The 8,960-nt window shown below is 30.0% G+C and overlaps 1 protein-coding gene across 1 annotated transcript in view; it reads right to left on the bottom strand.

The window, feature by feature from the left end:
- Positions 1-8,960, bottom strand: part of LOC113374860 (dynein heavy chain 3, axonemal-like) — a 38,985-nt gene that overhangs the window by 17,135 nt on the left and 12,890 nt on the right.

Here is an 8,960-nt window from a genome sequence, read left to right as displayed (position 1 = left end):
AGCAGCCAATTTAACCGCACTTTTTTCTGCCACTGCACCAATTCCCACCATGAGGCATGTCCTTGGGCACTTGTAAAACTCTAGAAACTCTAGATACGTGTTCCATTGCAAATCTGAATAGTACTAATTCATAGGAGCGCTGGACAATGCATTATACTCCCCAAGATAATACACCATTTTATCGTACATATCATCCAAGTCTTGGACTGTCATAACCAAATATTTATATTAAGAAAAATCACCTACATTTGATCATTTTGTAAAAAGAAGTAATAACCACAAACCAATAATTTTTTGAAACGGTAGATTTAAAGTAATGAAGTACGTTATTTATCGAGACGCAGTAAATAATGTATCATATTTCGAATATTTTGTAAATTTTTAAATTAAAATTTAAATTTATAAAAAACAAATCACTTAAATTTGCTAATTAAATAGTGAGTTGGGATTCTTGTCCCTCTGATTTATATCCATAAATTATTTTTATATTAAGTTAACCTACTTCGTCATAAATTTTTGGATCTTGGTCTGGATACATGTAATTTCCAAAAAGCAAATCTCTGAGATGCCTGTCTTCTACTTCTACTTCATCTTCACCTAATAAATGTGCAGCTACTTTATCCCGATGTTGTCTGAATGAGGAATAGGTTGCATTTTTCACAATTTTGAACATAGCAGCTCTATCTGGTTCATCAATTAACCTGGGGAAATTATTATAGGTAGAAATTCAGCTAAATAAACTGAGAGAATTCTTATCAAATTCGGGAAAAATTTACTACAAATTCAAAAATTTGATTCATCTGATTTCATCTCATATATTGACTTCATTTAAATTTTAGACTTTAATTTTCAGTAAGCATTTTTAGCAGGAAGCAATATTTGATAAGATTAGTTGGGACCACTGTTTGGGTTGTTAATTACAACAGCTTATACGACCCTTGAGTTTTGTCGGGCTTATATAAAATTTTGATTTTGGCTTACCTGTCATAAAATACACGGTAAGTTTCATGCACCCATAGCCTAATCAGTTTTATCGGGATCTTGCATCCTTGAAGCAGTACTAATAAAACTCCCTTAACTACTCTAGCAAAATCTCTAAGTGAAAACGTATAGTGGCATTTAGCAGGAGTTGGCAAAAAATTTGCCATTGCTGCACGATAAACTTCAGTAGTAGCAGAAACCAGAAACTACAATGAAATAATACCAAAAGATTGTGAAAATTGTGTTTTAAAGATATATAATAGTAATAATGTTTGAGAACACCGCATTTAATTTATCTATTTAATATCAAAAACATTAGTTTAAGAAAATAATGTTTACTCTTTTCTCTTATTCATTCGTGTTCTCTTATGCGCATAAATAATCTCCATCTGCACAAGTTAATCTTTTTATTTTCTTTCAAATATCTTATTATTTTCTGTTTATAAATATTATTGTTACATTCTGCATTATATGAAATTTTATCTTAGCATTTTATGTTACTAACTATATATTGTAATTTTGTGTATATTTTAATTGTTATTCATTATGTCAAATAATTGTATTTTTGAGTCCTCTTGAGAAATCTGTGGGCTATATATTTAAATAAATAAATAAATAAATAAATAAATAAATTTCTTTACATACACCACAAGACTTACTTTCGATAGTCTAGTCACAGCTTCCAGAAATCCTTTTGCAAAGTGCCAATCCATAATAGCAACAAAAATCCTATTTAAAGTCGCATCTTCAAAGGAATCCACTGTAACAATATGTAGATGTCTCAGTAGTCGACCATCAACATAATTGCTACCTCCAGGTACACCCATCGCGGATACAAATAACTATTGGAATGAAATAATATGGATTTTTATTGTGGAATGAAGAGATTTATAAATAGTTAGTCTTACGATATCAACTAAGTCAATCCTTGTAGTATCATGAAGGTCAGACCAATGACCATGATCTAATAACGTTCTCAATAATTCCAAAGGTGGTTGGGCACCATAAATCTCACGCATTGGCATTCCTAAGTCATCCACGAACAATACGCACTAACCGAAGAAGAATTGAAATTTAATTTAGTTTCAAAACTTAAATTTAAGGATTATTAGGTTATTTATATTAAACTGATATTGAATTCAAAATATTATGTTTACAAAAACTATTTACTTGCTTTCCTAATGTGGGCCCGAAAACACCTCTGCGACGCCTGTCTAATTTTGACATAACTAATTCTTGAGTCTGAAATTTTGGATAAATGCTATTTGATAATACCATATGTAACAACTGCTTTCATTAGGCGAAACATTAAAAAACAGATACAAAAATATGAACCATTTTTTGCGTAAGAATATTTCGTCAGTTTATTTCGAATCACAATGAAGCTTAAACATAACATTTTTTAATTGAGCATTTAAAGTTCGATAGTTTTTAAATATACAGTTTTTTAATTATACAGGCTAATTATATTATATCTTACGGCTTGTGCTGTAGTCCGTGCTGAGAAATTAATAACATTCGGTAAAAACTTTCTTTTGGCAAACTAAGCAGCATATCTTGAACAACCGCACTTTTTCCAGTACCGGTAGGACCACAAATGACCATTGGTATTTTACTGGCCAGCATCATATTCACGAAGTACCGCGTGCAGACAGACTCGCTGGTCATTACCATGAGTTCTGACACCTATGATTAATAATTAACAATATAATTGAAAATAAAATGTTCTAGAAAGTTGGTGAAAATTAATACTACAAACTTAAAATAGACGAAAAATAGATTTACGACTGGTTTTTCTGCAGATATCTATAAAATACCAATTTTGAAATAAAATAATTATAGGACAAAACACCAAAATTCAGTCGAACTCTATTAATTAACTTCCCGTAGGGTAAGTTATAGGAATCGAAAAAAATGAAAATTTTTATATATCTTTACGTTTCAGAGGTTTCTGAATATTTTGGCATACCTTAAAAAAAATGGATGTATGTGTGTGTGTGTGTGTGTGTGTGCGTAGTATGTATGTGTGTGCGGATACAAATTTTCGTCGACGATTTCGGGAACACGGATGAAGCAATTTGAATAATTTAAAAAACATTCGATCCGTATTGATAAGGAGACGTGCTGATTAGTTTTTCGCGGAGGTAGGTCCAGTCATTCCGAAGATATGGGGCAAAAAGTGCCAAAAACGGTACCTCAGTTTTTAATAGAACGGAACGTCCGATTTTAATAATTCAAAAAACATTTTACTTGTATTGACAAGATGAAGATTTGATTTTTATAAGGGCAGGTTTAGCGGTTTCGGAGATATAACGAAAAAAGTAAAAAAAAATGCCATTTGGCGGTCAAAAATGATCATTAGACATATGCACATCAAATTATCAGATAATTTATAGAGATTTTAACAATAAGTATAAATTTTGTTTCCATTCCTATGGGTTGTGTACCAATGTTATCCGTTAGACAGCGACGCGGCGCTTCCGCGCTTTATATTTTGTCTCTATGCAGCTAAAGCAGTACGATGGCTTTGAAAAAAAGTTCAGATCTTCCAACATATGTCAAAATAAAGAAAACATTTTTTTTTTTCAAAAAAAGATTTAAAAAAAAAAAAATTTTAATATTTTTTTTTTCATTTTTTTTTTTTCAAAAAAAAGTAATTTTTTGTCAAATTTATAGTTTCTCAAAAATCTTATTTTTTCGAAGCAATTTTTTTCAAAAATGTTAATCGTTTTTAAAAAAAAAATAATAATTTTTGGTACGGGAAGTTCCAGCAATTTGCCTTAAGGCACGATGCCCTAATTGCCTTAAGACAGAATTCCACTTACAGCTAGTTTGTAAATTGGATACGCCAATATATATATAAAAATATATTTCATATGTGCTTAAAGTCTATCACAATATCTATTCTATCTTCTTATATATAAAAATGGATAGCAAAATGTGTTGGTAAGCGCATAACTCAACAACGCTTGGACTAATTTGGCCAATTTTTTTTTTTAAATGTTCGTTGAAGTCCAAGGATGGTTCTTACAGCGAGACAAAATCGAATAATTGCCGGGAAAACCCTAAAAACAGCCTTTTTTTTCACATACAAACGTTTTCTAACTAAAACGTGGAATCAATTTGAGCTTTAATTTGTTCATAAAGCGTAAATAAATAAGGTGAATTAGAGAATTTATAAAGGTAAACTGGTGGACAGGTAAATTGGAGGATATGTAAAATGGTAGAGAGAAGAACTGGTAGATAGACGAATATGTAGATAAATAAACAGGTTGACAGCTTAATTGGTAGATATGTAGAACAGGATGTGAGATAAATTTGTAGGCCGGTGAAATGGTAGATTGATAAACAGGTTGATAGGTACATTAGTAGACAAATTGTTAAACAGGTTAATTGTTCAACAGGTAAATTATTGAACAGGTTAATTGGTAGACATTTAGAACGGGATGACAGGTAAATTGGAAAGCAGGTAAATTGGTTGACAGTTAAAATGGTGTACGGATAAACAGGTCGATATGTAAATTGGTAGACAGGTAAATTGATAGACAGGTGAATTGGTAGACAAGTAAATTGGTGAAAAGGTAATTTGTTGGATAGCTTGAGAATATGTAAAATGGTAGACAGGAAATCTGGTAGGTAGACAAATAACAAGACGAATAAACAGGTTGACAGGAAAATTGGTAGACATGTGAAACGGGTTGATAGGTAAATAGGTTGAAAGGTAAATTCGTAAGTCGGTAAAATGATAGATTGATTAACAAGTTTATAGGTAAATTCGTAGATAAATTGTTGAATAGGTAAATTGTTGATTAGACAGTAGTAACGTTAAACTAAATGTAACAAATACACATATGCATTTGTTTAACTTTTAATACTAAATCACGGCAAAGCGTGAACGGGTACAGCTAGTGATATAATGAAAATAGTCTCTGGACGTTTTAATGAACTGATTTTTCGATGTGTTATAATATCTTGCAGCGTCGAATAAAGACACTTTAACTTGATTTATATATTCAAATATAAATAATTTGATATTTAATATATAATATATTAGAAATATTGATATGTTTCTTGTGTACGTGTTAGTAATTCAACTCCTTCTAACCACCTTGGACTTTTTTTAAAATCTTTTACAGGCTCATTAAGATCATTCGAGAATCTTTTTAGTTCAAAAGAACTGAAATTTTATATAAAAGAGAGCAAAATTAGAGCAAATCAAATTCTTGATCGCACCGAGTCCTTTCTTGGTGCTATCTGAGTTTGGTTCAGTTTAATCCAATCACAACTTCGTTAAGTTATGCTGTAGTGACTAGATATATGGTAGTCTAATTATACAAATATAATAGATTTTCCATAAAGCACATAAAAATGTGTGTGTATATATACAGTCATAAGTTGAAATAACTTACTCTTGCATTTGGAGGTAGAGCCGGCGATGCTCCTTCTAGCCAAGGTGCCCATTGCCCTGATTTAGTCAACTGGAATGAAAATACTATATCCCGATCTGGAAATAATTGATTTTTTGCCAATTTGAACAAATCACATCTAGGATATTTTTCAATTTGATTCGCTAATAGACGTCGAAAGAAGTCATCGAACAAGACTCTGCTATCAGCTGTAATTAAATTATATATAAACAATCAGTAAACAATTAGATTACGATATATATATATATATATATATATATAATTACTAAAATCACCTGTTAATGTACTTCCAATACCCCACACTGTACTAAAGAGTATAGCACATTGTAACCAAACTGTGGCAACTTGAGATTCATCTTCTAATAAACAACTGTAGAGTCTCGTGAAGGACTAAAAATTAAAGTGATTGTGATCGTATTTATTATTTTGAATAGAATATAAAATTATTATTATAGAAAATATTATATTATATTATATTATTATTATATTATTATTATTATATTAGATATATTAAATTTGCTTTGTTAGGGTTCTGCTAATAACACTACAATTAATATTCTCTCAATGCTATTATTTTGGTGAATAGTATATAACTTAAATACTTTTGATAACTTCAGGTGATTCTTAAGTATTATTAAGTATTGTATAGATTAATATAATACTATACGTTCAATTTACAAATTTTTCAAAATATACTACAATGAAAAATGGTCTTTGACTTTAAAAATACAAATATTTTTTTGAAACAATTTTGTGGACTTCATATTTTTTAATAATTTATATTTTAAAACGTTCAATTTCACGTTTACTTACAACAAATAGATGCATAGGTGAAGTTTGAACAAAAGTTTTACATTTTGCAACAAAACTAAGACAGGCAGGTATTAGCCAATTCATGATTTCATCTGAAATTTCGAACTGTTCTGGTATTAATTTCTTCGCTAAAATATTATTGAATGAGTCTTTTAACGGAACCCATCCCAACATTTTAGGCTCCATAAAAATCATGCCGCATCTGTATAATGAATATAAAAATTATATTATATTTTAAACATTGGTTTTTAGTAAATAATAAAGTAATTTATTTAAATTACTCACCTCGAAACAGTGGCTGGAGAAGCTTGTTCGAGATCAGCTGGCTCAAAAATCAAATTCATTTTACCGCTCATTTGAATAATTTCTCCGGACATAAGACATAATTTTTTATTGTCATCTAACACCGTATTCATATTTTCAATCCACACAGCATCGACGGGCCCATCAAATAAAATCCATTTTCTCTCTGTAGAAGTTGAGTTAGCAAATTCACGAAAAGTATTTGCTAGTACTCCATCTGTCCATTCATGAGACACTGGGTCAAAACAACCATACAGTTGGCCCATAGTAATTGCTTTTGGGTTTATTATTCTGTTTAAATAAAAATATTAAATTTTCTTTCCATTACTTTAAAAAAATATTAGTTTGGTACCTAAAAATTGTTTGAAATTCCTTCATTTTACTCTTTGCTTCAAGCAATTGAATTTCTTTCAAAGCCAAAGCTAAATTTTGGTAAGCACACGTTTTTCCTCCTAAAGGATCGCCCACAATCATCAAACCATGACGCACCAAAATCATCTCATACAGCTAAATAAAAAATTTTATAATAATCACAATTTTATAATAGTTCTTACAAAAATAGTTAAAAATATTATTAAAATGTGATTTGAATTAGAACTGTTTCTTTAGAAAGTTGATTTTTTTTATCGATAAATTTACTATATTTGTTCTGACTTTGATTCATGATTTTTATTTTACATAATTAAGCTTTTGAGCATACAAAAAAATATTTTGTTTAGAAGATGATGAAGGTGATAAAGAACGTTTATAATTTATCAATTAAAGTGTGAGAAAAATTGTTACCAGTCTTTCTTACCTGTAACATTTTCTCTGCATACCAAAATGTATTTTGTAAATTACGAGCTTCGCAAACAGTACCTAATGTTCTTATCAAATCTTCGCGTTCAGGCTGAAATAGTTATACGTTAAATTATAAGTAACGATTTTGGAAATGAAATGAATTTTGCTTGAAAGATTATACCTGAGGTAGCTCAACACCAGGGAACAAATCTGAATAAATTCCTTCGAACAAAGATATATCCTGAGCCAAAAATTTGGGTAAATTTACATCCACAATAGCTCTTAACACAAGTTTGGCTTCTGGTATGTGAGGATAAGCACGTCTCAAAGCACCAGATGCTAGAAGTACTGATTTCACGGCTCTCATTCCGTAGTCATAGTGATTTTGAGATGAAAGTTGCTCGGAGCAAAGTTTATAGGTTGCGACGATTTTTTGAGCTAAGCTTTATATTGCAGTGAAACAATTTGTTATCAATAATGATAAAAATATGATCTATTACTTATGCGTTAAACATAAGATAAACTAGATAGACAAATAGGCTAAAAATAACAATATGACAACAATAATGCTAATTTGGTATTAACCAGTTTTAAATGAAAGATTCGTTATTGTGCAGTGTATGAAGCAAAACAAATGCTTTATCTATGAAACGAGACAAAGCTGTCGATGCTAAAATAACTAATTCATTTCATTTAGCGTAAAATTAATTACGAACCTATGAGCTTGAACAAAACCATTAGAGTATAATGTTATTTCGCCAATCATTGCATAATCAGGCACCATCATAGCCACTGTCCGGAAAAGTACTTTTAAATTATCTGGTAGTTCTTGACGACCCGCATAACTGAATATTCAAAAACATTTGAATTAATCTTGATTGAGTTAGAAATACTATTATTACACCTATAGCACATTTTTCCACAGTGAAGAAAACATTTCAACTTCAAAACAAATTGAAAGTTATAATTTGGTTCTAACAGAACAATGCGAATGCAATATAATAATATTAAAAAATATATTGTGTGGTTTCATTTATCGTTTTAGATCGCTTCAATTTTTTTGCCAATAGGATTCTTATTATCTTGATGATTTGTGCATTGATGTTAGTAAATTTTATATTAAAAACTATTTTATCTCTTTCGATTATAATGAAAGCTTGAATTCTATTTACACGGCTCTGTCGGAATAGAATTTCGTTTTCAAAATATATACTTTTAAGATCATAAAGTATTAACATTATCAAAATAAAATATTACAATATGTACATAATTGGATTCTTGTGCATTAATTTTAGGTGCGATTTATTTTAATTTACCCTGGATTCATAGTGATAAACACAGCACACGTGGGATCCAAGAACAATTCAGTACCTTCGAAAACAAATTTTTCCAGCTTAGCTGTGATTGCGCGTTGAATGCATAAAATTTGTTGGGCTACTACAGAAAGTACTTCTAGTTCAATTCTGTTGAATTCATCAAAACATGCCCAAGCTCCAGCTTGAGCTAAACCCTAATGAAGGAATTGGGTCTTATTTATTATTGTGATTTGCAAATAGATTTTTTTAATTGTAAGATAATGATGTAAACATTACTTTGAAGAATTTTCCTAAGGCTTTATAGTCAAGCCCATCCGAACAATTAAACACAACGCACTTT

Source organism: Ctenocephalides felis, unplaced genomic scaffold, assembly GCF_003426905.1.
Source record: "Ctenocephalides felis isolate EL2017-DRISC unplaced genomic scaffold, ASM342690v1 CF-g0.4_SCAFFOLD_01886, whole genome shotgun sequence".
In the NCBI taxonomy this organism is placed as follows: Eukaryota; Metazoa; Arthropoda; class Insecta; order Siphonaptera; family Pulicidae; genus Ctenocephalides; species Ctenocephalides felis.
Note: the sequence above shows the minus strand (reverse complement) of the source record. Positions and strands in the feature narration are given on the sequence as shown.